The 15,362-nt window shown below is 42.4% G+C and overlaps 1 protein-coding gene across 3 annotated transcripts in view; it reads right to left on the reverse strand.

The window, feature by feature from the left end:
- LOC124612872 (WD repeat-containing protein 47) overlaps positions 1-15,362 on the reverse strand; it is a 692,566-nt gene that overhangs the window by 464,410 nt on the left and 212,794 nt on the right. The window contains exon 1 of one of the 3 annotated variants that reach the window (XM_047141311.1): positions 2,015-2,239. The exons of 1 other annotated variant lie outside the window; for it this stretch is intronic. The gene's annotated coding sequence lies outside the window, so the exon portion shown is untranslated. Of the gene's footprint in view, positions 1-2,008; positions 2,240-15,362 lie in introns of those variants that run through there. One more of the 3 variants, XM_047141310.1, reaches the window with a different exon arrangement.

Raw genomic sequence — 15,362 nt, forward strand, 5'->3', positions numbered from 1 at the left:
GTAAAATAATAAGTGAGTGGCCAGGGTTGGACAACACGTTTTCTTCAGAGAATATGCAGAAATGGAGAAGTGGCGTATGGAGTACACCAGCACGAGTATTTAAAGGTTAAAATAAGAAATAACGGCTGTTGAGTACACGATGCGACATGAACAGCAGAAGCTTCTAGCATTTATTCAGAAGAGAGTTGATCAAAAGAAATGTATTAATACGTCATTTTCCGAAGCTTCGTAGTTTCATGGTGGCGAATGGAACTTTATGCACGGTTTCTCTCTAAGAGGACGGTTGTTTGATTCCTCTTCGCACAGCCATTTGTGGGGCGTGGCATTGTCAAAACGCCGCGCAGCTGGTGCATTAGTTTACGGAACTCAATTTGTCACGCATACAACGACCAAATCGCTGCTGTTTGTCAGATTTGGACCGTATACAGCAATATTACATTCATTGAGAGGTTTTATGTTGCAGGAGCCGAACATCTAATGAAAAATGCGCAATGCAGGTAAACTTCGTTACATGATATATATGGCGGTGGCATTCTATGAACAACTTAGAAAGTTTCATATACTAATGCCGTCCACACCGGCAACAGAAATATATGTATCAACTTATGGTAGCAATTTATTTAAAAAATCACTTCCTGGTCACGTAAAGAAAAACATAGTATCTTACTTATGTTGTATGGATTATTAACGTCTATCCGATGTACTGACAAAGCGGTCACGATGAGTGTAGAAGATACCGTAGCGACATGATGTTTCTCTAGTAAAAATGAAACAAGTATAATTTGAAAATCATTTCTTGAAACGAATTATAAGGAATATACATAATGGCTTTCTCGTTCTGCATTAAATGAACTGTCGAAGAAATAGCTGTCAATAATAGGTATGAGTTATTACAAAGTAGAGCGGCAAAATAATGCTGTCATAGTGCCGGCGACTTATAAGCCTTGCACATTGGAGGGTATTATAATTTATTTCGTTATATATGATGAATATGTAATGTTGGTGAAGAACTACGAATATGGAAAACATATGGTCACAGGTAATCAATTAACTGTAACAGTTTTAACTAGTAGTAACTTTCAAGTTTATTTATATATCGTAGTAAGGAAAGAAGTGACACACACACACACACAATATATATATATATATATATGTGTGTGTGTGTAAACATATTTTGTGTATCAACAATGACTTCACGAATACTAACAACAACGTATTTATAAATCACCGTGTGTGTGTGTGTGTGTGTGTGTGTGTGTGTGTGTGTGTGTGTGTGTGTGTGTGTCGGGGGAGTTTTTTCTACTTGTAATATGAGTACTCTTGCTTACTAAAACCAAATATAAGTGTTTCATTAACGAACTTCAGGAATTACAAGATTCTGAATTTCAGAACTATATAAACGATGTGCAACGGAAATCGACGCGTACACAGACGGCAAGTCGAAAGTAATGAAATTGTTGGCCATTTGAACATGCGACCTTCTAAAAACAGAGTTGTGAATGAGTAAGAAGACTGGCAGTTATAGTATCCATTGATTCCCTGTGACCAAACACTGTATCATCTGACTGACGAGGATTATCAGTCAGACACCGAAAAACTACGGAGTAAATTTGGACTGCTGCATCTAAAATCGCTGTAGAGATTACGACTGCACCGGCTAATTCAAATATTCTAGGGCATCTTAATCCTACCAAATTCTATGCTGTTCTCAGTTACACTTTTACATTCAGCCTGATCACAACTTAACTGCAACACTCTTACAGCCTCCAAAACGCGTTTCACCGGCATCTAATGCAACAATGAAACTTCTCGACCTAAGAACTACGTACTGGACGAATTCCACCATATCCCTCGGTGGCTTGAATCGGACCGGAACCGGTAACTTCGCGGGTTCCGATGCCTGTCCGGCGCATGACAGTTAAAATCCGTTAGAATACTTTGTTACAACACATTGCAAGAGTTGAAACTCATCTGAAGAAACACTATACTACAACACTTGGCTACATACGCTTACTGAGGACGACGTTCTTTTTATCTTCCCGGTTTTGGAACAGCCCAGACTCCAATGTCCTCACTGTCGCCGAGGTTATACGACGCGAAGGTCACTGCGTGTATCCGAGATCCGACGCCGGTCGCTGACACGAGACGGAGCACAGAGAGTCACATCACAACAGAGCACACAAGACGAGACGAGACGAGCAGCGGAGCGGAGCGCAGCGCGGCCGACGCGACCATGTGGGCCGCCCGGTACGGAGTGTCACTGCATCGATCGGCCGCCGGCCGGCCGGTTGGCTGGCTGCCTGGCGCCGGCGGAGGAGAGCGCCGACCGAGGTGGGGCTGGCCGGCCGGCCGGCCGAGACACGCACCGTTACCTGCGCCCCGGCCCGTCACACATCCAGGCCGCATTTCCCTTTCTCCGACCGCCGTCATCTCCCCGGAATCTGGCACTGAGAGGCGGAAAAGTACTAAAAGAGGCGACAGTATGCTGATGATACCGTTTCGCCCTCTACCCTACACTCTAAAACCCCGAACGATGCCTCCAAATCCTCCACAGTTAATCTCCTGGAGCAACCAATGGCTCGTCAAGATCAACCTCTCGGAAAGCCAAGCAATAACTATAGGACGAACCACCCACACAGCTTCGGTCTCCTTGTTTTCTACCCCACCATATCCAGTCAACTTAATGCTGTTGTTGTGGTCTTCAGTCCTGAGGCTGGTTTGATGCAGCTCTCTATGCTACTCTATCCTGTGCAAGCTTCTTCATCTCCCAATACTTACTGCAACCTACATCCATCTGAATCTGCTTGGTGTATTCATCTCTTGGTCTCCCTCTACGATTTACCCTCCACGCTGCCCTCCAATACTAAATTTGTGATCCCTTGATGCCTCAGAACATGTCCTACCAACTTCTAGTCAAGTTGTACCACAAGCTCCTCTTCTCCCCAATTCTATTCAATACCTCCTCATTAGTTATGTGATCTACCCATCTAATCTTCAGCATTCATCTGTACCACCACATTTCGAAAGCTTCTATTCTCTTCCTGTCCCAATAATTTATAGTCCACGTTTCACTTCCATACATAGCTACACTCCATACAAATACTTTCAGAAACGACTTCCTGACACTTAAATCTATATTCGATGTTAACAAATTTCTCTTCTTCAGAAACGCTTTCCTTGCCATTGCCAGTCTACATTTTATATCCTCTCTACTTCGACCATCATCAGTTATTTTGCTCCCCAAATAGCAAAACTCCTTTACTACTTTAAGTGTCTCATTTCCTAACCTAATTCCCTCAGCATCACCTGACTTAATTCGACTACATTCCATTATCCTCGTTTTGCTTTTGTTGATGTTCATCTTATATCCTCCTTTCAAGACACTGTCCATTCCGTTCAACTTCTCTTCCAAGTCCTTTGCTGTCTCTGACAGAATTACAATGTCATCGGCGGACCTCAAAGTTTTTATTTCTTGTCCATGGATTTTAATACCTACTCCGAACTTTTCTTTTGTTTCCTTTATTGCTTGCTCAATATACAGATTGAATAACCATTGGGGAGAGGCTACAGCCCTGTCTCACTCCCTTCCCAACCACTGCTTCCCTTTCATACCCCTCGACTCTTATAACTGCCATCTGGTTTCTGTACAAATTGTAAATAGCCTTTCGCTCCCTGTATTTTACCCCTGAACCTTCAGAATTTGAAAGAGAGTATTCCAATCAACATTGTAAAAAGCTTTCTCTAAGTCTACAAATGCTAGAAACGTAGGTTTGCCTTTCCTTAATCTTTCTTCTAAAATAAGTTGTAGGGTCAGTATTGCCTCACGTGTTCCAACATTTCTACGGAATCCAAACTGATCTCAATATCTTGGGCTAAATCTGCCGGCCGCGGTGGTCTAGCGGTTCAGGCGCTCAGTCCGGAACCGCGGGACCGCTACGGTCGCAGGTTCGAATCCTGCCTCGGGCATGGATGTGTGTGTTGTCCTTAGGTTACTTAGGTTTAAGTAGTTCTAAGTTCTAGGGGTCTGATGACCACAGATGTTAAGTCCCATGGTGCTCAGAGCCATTTGAACCATTTTTGACTAAACCTCGACTGGCAACTAACTTCGAAACCTCACCTATAGTCTCATTACAATTACTTGATAGTAGACATGGAGCTGCCTTTCTTCAATCAGAGGTCACAAGGTCACACCCGAACTGTTCACCACTGCAAACATTCCACAACAAGAGGTCAATTCACTTCTAATCCCTTATCTGGCTTCTTTTCTTGATCTGCTTGGATCCCGAATCCTAGCTCTGGGCCTTTTGTTTCTCATTTCACCAGACGTCATAACCACACCAAAAACAATACACACCGAACGATGATAACGAAATACGCATATTTCGTACACAGTACTAGCTAAAAACCACCGCACAAAACGCAATTCAGCGTCACATTTTCTATTATTAGATCGGCATACAGTAGACAAGCTTCACACGATATTGACTGGGGCCGAACGTTTTGAAGGCAGCAAATCTTCATTGCAACTGGTTGTAAAGAGGCATAAATGTAGCGTCATAATTTTATGTGATGTAGCGTAGAGGTTTCGGTAGAATCTTGTCATGAAGAAGGCTGTGGGTTCAAATCTCTTAGATGTCTATTTTTAAATTGTAAATCTTTACCAAAATGATCGATTACTATTATTATTATTATTTTCGGTTAACGCGCTTAAATACATATTTCTTTTATTTTTAATATTTCGGCAGATCATTTTCATCATCGTATTGACCTTTTTATTTTTTATTGACTTTTTTATTTTTTTATTTTATTTTTTCTTCGTGTCATTAATTTTTCGTGTGGAATCTGTGTCTCCTATAACCTGTAACCGAGTGGCCAATCACGACTGCTCATCGGTCGATATCACATCATCTCGTGTAGCCATTGTGAGGATAGTTTCACACAACTGATGAAAGCGAGAAGTTACAGTTCGCTTTTAGTGCTGAAACTATTTTTTTTCTGTCTTTAGTTTGCTCCTGCACTTCTGCTTTAATTGCCGTGAACAAAGTGAGGATGATTAATTGCTCTGCCGCAGGTTCTTGAGCGCCGTTTTCTCAGATACCTGCCATATCGCGAGGTTGTGGTTAAGTTAGGACACTAGCGCAAATTCAGAGCTGCAAAACGTGTCGTCTGCCACTATTCTAATTGATCGCTTAAAAACAGCTCTAGACAGAACATCTGGCGTTCCTGTCATACCTAACGAGCACCGCTTCCACAACCGCTTCGCATTACATGAACAGCTTTCAGCACTTTCAGAGTGACCCGCCGTGTATGCGTTTCGCCTTCAAGCGAGAGGCAGCCGATTTGGCAACACTGTAGTCCCCAAGTGACAGACACCTGTCAAGTAATTTTAATCGCTCTGTAGTAACCATGCTAAAGAAAGCTCACAATAGACAAACTAGGCCTACTTGGGGATTACTCACCTCCACCTCCTCCACACCTACAAAATCCTGATTTGGCCCATCTCTCCTATGCAAATATTGCCTGTTCTATCAGTCTCTCAAAATCCTTGAACGTGCTGCACTCTACCTTGCTTTCTGCACGCGTTTACCTTCCCCCACAAAGAGCCTTTATGATCTCATCACATTCCCACCTCAACTCAATCACATTTAACAACTTTGAATAAGCTACACCATCCGCAAACTTGACTCCAATAATCTTTTTATCTTTCACTTAACTTCGATTCGTAGTACACTGCCACCACTGTACCGCCAAGTTCCAAATCCGTACACATGCACGCACTCCTAAACCTCTCCCAACGGAATTTCAACCGTCTTGCTCTCCCATACAATGAAATCCGTCCCAACATTTACCCCTTCTACGAACTACTATTATTCCACCGCGCCCAGCCCAACTCGTCAAGGCTTCCTTTTCTTCCCCCTCGTCTTTACCTACCGCTTCTCCCCTTCCCTCCCCATCTTGCCCTACCTCTTTTTTCCCTTCATATTATGGCCTTACCAATACCCCCCGCCCCCAATAGTCCTCCCTGCCTCCCTAACATCCACTCTGCCACCGCTGATACTACCTGCCAGTGCTCCATAATTCTAACATTTGCCTATCCAACAACAGACGATTTTTTTCCAGGGAAGGTAATTAGACTTTTAGTGACAGTTTAGTGTTTCATCTTGAAAATCACAGTTTTCTACCTTGTGTTTTAAATGTGTTCTTATTGTTTATGTCTTACCTTTCAGTATTTCTGTTTTAAAATTAACGGCAAAACGAAAGAAGCCTTCATTAAATTCACCTTTCCAAATTTTAAAATAACTTGTCCGATGAGCGGGTTGATTGTAACGCTGACAGCCAGCCGCCCCCCCCCCCCCCCCCCATCCCACGCTTATGGTGTGAGGGATGAAATAATACAGAAAAACTAGATGGCAAAATACTCGTTCGTCCAATTCTTGAGTATTGTTCCCCAGTCCAGCATCCTTAGCAAACACGATTCATGAAGAAATTAGAGAAGACATTTTAAGGCGGTGATGATTTACAGCTTTTATTTGTTTCGGAAAACTGATTGGTCATAATAGCTATATGCCACTTCATAAAAACTGGCAGTTTCGTTCAAATAACAGGCCATCCTCAGCCATATACAAGGTGTCCGAGAAGTCCCTCTACCCGTCCTGACTTCGTACATTCGCATAGGAGCAGGTGAAATTCCAGTACCACCACCACTGTCAACAGAGAGAGATCAGAATAAAAAAGGATCTCAATATGAAAGGACTTAGACCAATGTTCGTGAATGAAAGTTCGGACGAGGACAGAGGAGCGTACTGCAGCCTGTCCTGCTTTGTTGGCACAATTTACAAACGCTGTACCTCGACAAGCAGTATTATTTTCTGTTTAATCTGCGATCCATAGCATTTCACTCATGTGATTTTAGGGTCTAAGGAAGGAAGTTTCTGGAAACGGCATCGCTCGGCAACATCTCCAACCCCTTTAAAATGGTCTCCTCGAAGCCTGGATTTTATAATTTGAAAAAAAAAAAAAAAACCATTATGGGGAATAATCAGGTTCCACGTAGCTCTACCAAAGTGCAAGACTAATAAAGAATTGCGGGAAAGTGTATAGTAAGCTTCCAGAAGCTTGGAGACGCATAGATCACTATGTAAGATGCGATAGTACAAATACAGATATGCTATATACGTAGGTTTTATACGTAATTACTCTAATATACAATATACGAGTAGTGTATAACCTCGGGGTGAGGGATCTTTTCGGACATTGTACGTCGGGTGTTCAGTAAGTAATGCAACACTTTTTTTTTTTTTTTCGCGGCAAATTTCGGCTGAAAAATGCGGAATTCGTTGTGGGACATCGTAGAATATTCTTGCCTCTGCTCCTAGAGTTTCATGAAGTTCCGATACGTGGCAGCACTATACTTCGCCTTCCAAATGGCATCTATAACGAAGATGCGTTCCAAGCAGAGAGCTGTCATTGAGTTTCTTTCGGTGGAAAACCGGAGCATCGCAGAGATACATATGCGCTTGTAGAATATCTACGGAGACCTGGCAGTGAGCAAAAACACGATGAGTCGTTGGGCGAAGCCACTGTCATCGTCGCTACAACGTCGCGCAAACATGCCCGATCTCCCACATGCCGGCTGACCGCATACATCTCTGACTGTTGCATTGTTGGAATGTGCAGACACTCTCATTCGAGGTGCTCGACGGATCACAATCAAACACCTCCGTGACAATGGTAGATCTCACACAAGTCTGCACATCCGAGAGGAGCTCACAAAATTCCAATGGACAGTTCTTCTTCATCCACCCCACATCCCGAATCTCACACCTTCCGCCTTCTGTTTGTTGGCCCAATGGAGGATGCACTCCGCGGGAAGCAGTACGTGGATGATGGGGAGGTTGTTGATGCAACAAAACGTTGGCACCGACGTCGACCAGTAGTGTGTCACCATTCGATCATACAGGGCATCCCAGTTAGATGGCGTGAGGCTGTTACACTGAATGGATATTATGTTAAAAACGGGGTTTTGTAGCCAAAAGGGTGGGGAATAATATGGTGTATTGGAATCCTGAATAACATCAACCTGATGTCAGAGAAAAAAAGTGTGTTGCATTAGTTATTTAACGCCCCTCGTATATGTAATGGGAAAGACCACAACCTGGCACAATGAACACAAACTAAAGACTATAAACATATGGCCACAAAACCTACGTCACTGCACCTATAATTACAAAATACGACATTAATTACAGGTCATGTGTGCAATCATGATCATTTGTATTTATACATTAACTGCACAAAAATAATAGAATGCACAAAAGAAGGCGATTTTTATATATAAGGCAACCACACGACCAGACTGAAGCGTCATTTTCTCTTGTACAACAAAAACAGTGTCAAAAATTAAGAACTGGAACGGGTCGCTGAAAAAGCTTGATGACAGTGGGATCTTGCACATGATCCTTTCTGTGAATGTGGTGAACTTCAAACTATGGATCGTATTTAGAACTGTGTAATTTGCGGTCTCAAAGGAAGAGGAATTAAAGACATCTACAGTGTGCGGAGAAGTCTTCCAGAGGCTCAACAATCTGCAGCGTGCTGTTTGACTGTAGTATGTCTGTATACGTAACCTCATCAGTAAAGCTCTATTTTAAAGTTCTTTTAGATTTGCAAGCTTTCGTGTTTTTCAGTCAGAGGTGTAATGTGCTTGTAGTGTTTACAGTATATTTTCCTATATACTTAATGTTTTTTCTCACATGTTATCTTCTTTATTACGAATCGAGGTTTTTTTTTTTTTTTTTTTACGTACTATTGTCTTCTCCACGCCGATGTCGAGGTTGTAGAACTCATTCCAAGAACGTTCTTGCACCTGCGATTCTAAATAGCAAACATGACGCACTCTTTAAGAAATTTAGCGTCCCGATACTCTACGCCACAAACACAGTGCACTGTTCGGTCCTATAAGCGGAGACGAAATTCATGCAGCGACCATCAGCGCTCAACTCGGAGGTGGGTTAGGACTTTTTTTATTTTTTCCAGCTGAATGTACTCAAAACCGGTTAACTTAATCTCCCTTAATGCAGCAAATTCGGTCCCCACCAGGAAAATGTCCCTCCCAATGAGATATGGACCTGTTCCTTAACAGCGAGATAACTGCATATAGGAGGGCAGGGAGGAAACAATAAGCAGTAAAAGGGATGTTGCAGACCACCTTGGCTGCTGCATCGGCTACTTCGTTAGCCCGAACATAATACTATCTCTTTTCCTAGAAGCAGCGAAGGAGAGAGTACTGCATGCGCTGGGCTGGTTTAAAAACTTGATACTTGTACTGCATGGTCTGCAGCACACACCGGGAAGCTGAGAAGACGACGCATTTCACAGCTCGGATGAAAATCTCTTGCTGCATTTTATACGAGTACACGATCGCCATGTACTACACTATGGTTCGCTTTGAACTCGTTTGGTAAATTAATCTCAAGGGCACTTTCGTGTGAACGTGAAAGCCACGAAACCAGCCTAAAGAATTACAGGCGGAAAAATTATGTTCTGGTCTTGGCGAATCTTCCACACGCTAGCTTTGTCTGTGACAGGACACAACTTGCTACACATCACCAACGTACTATTTCAATCCTTAGCTATTCATGAGTGATTTTATAAGTAGATGCTGCCAATACCAGCTAAAACAAGCAATGTTCTGCAAGCAGACGATGCTCACTTCAGCAAGATAGCTGCTTACTATACGAAAGATTTTTAAAGTGGGAGTCCACATACATGTGAAGCTACCATCACCTGCAGATGCCAGCTACGGTTTCCAGATGCTTATTCTACTGAGCAAGTTCCAACGTTGTTCAAAAAATGTTCAAATGTGTGTGAAATCTTATGGGACTCAACTGCTAACGTCATCAGTCACTAAGCTTACACGCTACTTAGCCTAAATTATCCTAAGGATAAACACACACACACACACACACACACACACACACACACACACACGCCCGAGGGAGGACTCGAACCTCCGCCGGGACCAGCCTCCAACGTTGTATCAGCTAAAATAATTCGTGAAGATGATAATACAGTGGTACTGATTTGAGAACAAGAGCTTAAGACAAGCGTTGACAAGCCAGAAAAAGAGAGACAAATTGGTCCGACAGTGGATTCCCATATGAATATTTCAGGAATGTCAAGTAATATAAGAAATGAACGTCGAATAATGTAAGAATTATCTACCGATGACAATATGCTTACAAATTATTTTCAAATGAGGAAAATTTATTTTGAATACATAATATCCACGAACTGAACAAACGTGGAACATTTCTTTCAGGTCAAGAAAGTCTTACTGCCACCGACGGAAGGCACTGCCATGCCACAACGAAATTTTCTATCACTTCATTACAAAACTTGAAGTCAATTGAAAAAGATCATTGCATTATAATCGAAATACTTTAATCTATTCATGGGTTGCAGTAATATTATGCTCAAGAAGATTATACTCGTTAAATCACTAAACTTTCATAATATGGTGGGTAAATTTCTAATGATACTTTGTTGCGTCAGTAAGACTAAAAAAAACCTACAAACTCCTCCCGCACAGGCCATGAAGGCCCAAAGGTACCGACTGGCCGCCGTGTCATCCTCAGCCCACAGGCGTCACTGGATGCTGATATGGAGGTGCATGTGGTCAGCACACCGTTCTCCCGGCCGTCAGTCAGTTTACGAAACAGGAGCCGCTACTTCGCGATCAAGTAGCTCCTCAGTTTGCCACACAAGGGCTGAGTGCACAGAGCTTGCCAATAGCGCTCGGCAGACCGGATGGTCGCCCATCCAAGTGCTAGGACAAGCGCGACAACGTTTTACTTCGGTGACCTGATGGGAACTGTGTTACCACTGCGATAAGACCGTTGGCGTCAATGAGACAGTTACTAAAAGAAATTTTTGAATGCTAAAGTGAGACTAGAATCATTGATAAAACATCGTTACGGAAAATAAACCGGTGGAAAATATTTATAACGCTTACACTAATTAAGTTACTCTAGTTAATGAACAGGAGGAATTTTCTTAGAATATGACAGCATCGAAACGGACAACCTTGACTGATAGATGTACACCTCAGGATCTTGACTAATAGGTACATATCTCTGTACAAGTTTCATTTTGGCAACCCTGCATTTCTCGCATCCAAATTATGCAAAATTTAAGATTGGTAACATACTGCACGCAAATTGTATCAATAGGAGCTCCTCTAAATTTATTAGTGTGCGGCTGTAACTGAAACGTTTGAAATCTTGTTAACTGGAGCCTTGCCGATATAATCCTTGTCGGTCGAGAGATCGGCGGCTGGCACCACAGTTTACATTTTGTTGAGAAAGACACTGTGAGCGACGTGAAACAGTGGGCGATGGCTTCATACCTGGTTACAGCGGGCACCACCACATCGTTCAACTCAGTCAGTTCGGTCTTGTGACAGCCAACTGCTTTCCTGGCGAAGACCTTGAGGAATACTGTCAAAAGCTTGGAGTTTACATTAATTTGACGCGATAAGGTCATCGACTTTATGCAAAATACAAATTTCATTCCCGCAACACGAAGTCTTCGCCTACTGTTTTATGGAAGTCAGCCTAAAGCCACCTCCTAACTGTTGTTTCACTCATGACTGGCCGGCCCTTGCGGCCGAGCGGTTCTAGGCGCTTCAGTCCGGAAGCGCGCTGCTGCTACGGTTGCAGGTTCGAATCCTGCCTCGGGCATGGATGTGTGTGATGTCATTAGGTTTAAGTAGTTCTAAGCCTAGGGGACTGATGACCTCAGATGTTAAGTCCCATAGTGCTTAGAGCCATTTGAACCAACTCATGACTGTCACGGCTCATTTCAAGGCATTTTACACGCTCCTTGTCTCTCTCTACCATTTTCTCTAATACTGAGCCTGTATTACAAATATATGGCGTTAACGGCGCTCTCCGAACTACTGAATCAGAATGTTGTCTGTTCGCAGTCCTAACGAGAAGGTGTACTGTTAAGATTTTAAGATTTCAGTGAATGTGAAGTGTAAACTAAACTGAGTGAAGTGTTAACATTTGTGGGAAGGGCGTTAAAATAAGCTTAAAACATAAAAATTCTGCGACGTTTTCCCGGGCATATGAGCTATCCGAATAAAAGATATTTAATTTAATACGAATGAAGTAATATGTCACAAAACGCCGGAAAGGAAATCAAGAGAAAGACTTTCTTACTGTTAAGAAGTAGTTATTCTCACAGCGGAGCAGAACAATCCAATATTTTTACAGTTGAACCGTCATTTCTAATGCACCATCAACATTTTTCGTTGCTGTCAGCTTACAGAAGTAGGGAGTTGTGAGGCTAACGAGGTCAGTGGTGCCCTGTTATGATTGATGTGACTTCCCCCCCCCCCCCCTCCCTCTCTCTCTCCCTCTCTCTCAACACGCGCGCGCACACACACACACACACACACACACACACACACACACACACACACTTACGCGAGTGCAGTCGTTCGATATATCCTGATGCGAAAAGATCTCCTACAAACTTTCAGCTATTTGCATCCAAGTTGCTCTTGAATATTTTGTGTATTTGCCAAGGTTAAATATATAAATTTTATGATCGAAACCGTAATACAAGGAAAGGGTTAAAGGCAATAAAGAAGGCTTTACGACAGTAGTTGTCAAACACGTTGGCTCAAGTGGCAATAATGACGTTGTCGGGCGGTACCTGTGCCGCATATGTACCGATCTTACTATTAACTTCTGGCCTACATAAATCAGTACCAGCTATAGGTAAGGGTGCGGTAAGTTGAACGCCTGCCCACAAGTACTTATCGTTAAAATCTGGCACCATTCAGCACACATCGTGTCAGCTGTTCTCTGTTTCACATTGCTGCCACCCTCTGCGGTCCTACAGCTGTGGCACTGTAACTGACTGACGAAGCGTATTATCATGTCTGTCTGAGCGGGTGAGTAACTGATTAATAGCAGTGACTGTACTTATTTTTAAATGCATCACGACACATGACACACAATAATAAATGTTTACTAAATGTTTTGAATGTCTTTTTTTTTTCACTCATTGCGTTGTACGAGAGTTTTAATTTAATTTCGTATTCCTTGCTAAAAGTATGTACCGCATTTAAAGATGGCCGTCTCTATAATGCACGTTCAGGACTAACCAGTAATAGGCATACACGCCCACCGCTCCTCTGTCCCTAAGATACGCGGTTAATTGTGCTTAGCTAACGGCCAAAGCAACTAATTTCGATTAAAATTAAGCACATCTTAAAATATTACTGTCACTGAAAGTATTACTCAGCAGGAAAGCTACAATCTTAAAACGCAGTTAACGTTTTTGGATACGGCTGTTAGTTGCTAGATGCGTACTATTATAAAATACGGCTGAGGGCCAGGGGCTGCATGAATGCTTGATTTGGTGGGGTTCACTTGGACGATCACTACTCTTTGAGTTAAGGTGGCCTCTACGGCGAATAGTAACGAGCCACTTCCAGGACGTGCCTTCGCTCATGCAACACAATCATCATCAAAACGATTCTCAGTTCTCGAACATCCACGCATGTACTGTCCATAAGGTTCAACTTTTGTTATTACTCATATCCGCCTGCCACATACATAAATCTACATTAAAAATAACTTACTGTTTTATGGTCTTCTAGCACATGACTATAGGGAACGACTTTATAACTGCACCAGCTCGCGGAATTACTGTTACTCCAGTTTACTATTTAATTCTAAGAGTTATACTGGCGAGTAGAAACTTTTTCCCCTAACACCTACTTGCATCAACAACACAAATAGCAGCGCGTCGTTCTAGAACGCACTAACGCGACACTCAGAATAAACCTCGCAGCTAACGAGAGAAGCTTGTTTTTCTCTCCTCTAGTTCGTTTTGAGGCCGAGCACCTTCGTTAGGTCTGAAACTGATGGAGAAGTCTGCCCGAAACGTTCGCTACCGTGCTTTTCTCTAACACGGTTCTCAGGAATGCGGTGGACTTTCTCAGGGAACTGAATTCAGCTGGCTCTGGGTCTTTTAGACCGAGAGCTTTCTTCACTGTTATTAATTATCACTGATTAAGATCAGAAACCTACGGCAGGTTAACCAAGGTGGACCCGTGTTCGCCGGCCGGGGTGGCCGAGCGGTTCTAGGTTCGAATCCTGCCAGGGGCATGGATGTGTGTGATGTCCTTAGGTTAGTTAGGTTTAAGTAGTTCTAAGTTCTAGGGGACTGATGACCTCAGAAGTTAAGTCCCATAGTGCTCAGAGCCATTTGAACCATTTGGACCTGTGTTCGATTCAAGACATTGCCAAGCATTAGCCCTTGGCGTCGAGGAAAGGAACGGGATGCAACTGTGGAGCAACTTTAAAGTGAAGCAGCGATTCCGGTATGAACAAGTCGACATCAATGATCGGAACCACACGCAAACCGTATTCATGCCCAGATGACGTCGTAGGAAGATGGATGGTGTGACAGTCGATAGGCATTGCATCAATAATGTGAATCTCTCGAAGGAAAAATAAACATTTGTGCAATTTGACTCTTGAATACAAGTTGCAATGAGGCCGAAAAACTGCACCAGACGCTGAGGTCGTGTTGAATAAATCAAGATGGAAAAACTTCAACCAGCCTTCCTAGCAATTAAGGGGCCATGATTTCTCCGGTGTGACTGAACGATGAAGTCTATTATTATAAATAAAAGCACCAGTTTGCTTTTGTTCTACAATATTACCCGGTTTTCGGCTTACAAGGCTATCTTCAGACATATACTGAGTATTATCACCAAAGAAGTTAAATGTTAGCAGACAACATTGGAAGAGAACTAACACATCTAGACTGATGTAGAAACATAGAGTAAGTAACATCTTTGCAATGAAAAAGTAAAAACTGAACTGTACATGAATAACAATGGAGTAGACAGGAAAACCTTTAGCACAAAATAGGAATAGCATGCCTACATAACAGTTTCTATTAATAAACAAAACTAACAAAATAAAATAAAATTAGTACTAGACAAGGCTTCATCAGGAGGTATGAAACATGGAGAGTGACACACAACAAATTAAAAGAAGAGACAGTTATCAATGTAAATACAGAATACATAAGGAACTTAAGCAATATCAATAAGACAAACAGAAATAAATAAATGCAGGAAAATGGAGGTGTTTGAGGGAACCTACCATCTAAGAGTGTGGTGGTACTGCATTTTAACATTAACATTATAATCAAAGCAGTGGCTGTGTAACAGTTTTCATTAAATAAATGAGCAAAGTAAAATATGAACAGTATTTGAGACAACTACAAGGGGTGTTAAACATGGACAGTAATACAAGTACCAGTTAAAAGAA

Source organism: Schistocerca americana, chromosome 4 (assembly GCF_021461395.2).
Source record: "Schistocerca americana isolate TAMUIC-IGC-003095 chromosome 4, iqSchAmer2.1, whole genome shotgun sequence".
Classification (NCBI taxonomy): domain Eukaryota; kingdom Metazoa; phylum Arthropoda; class Insecta; order Orthoptera; family Acrididae; genus Schistocerca; species Schistocerca americana.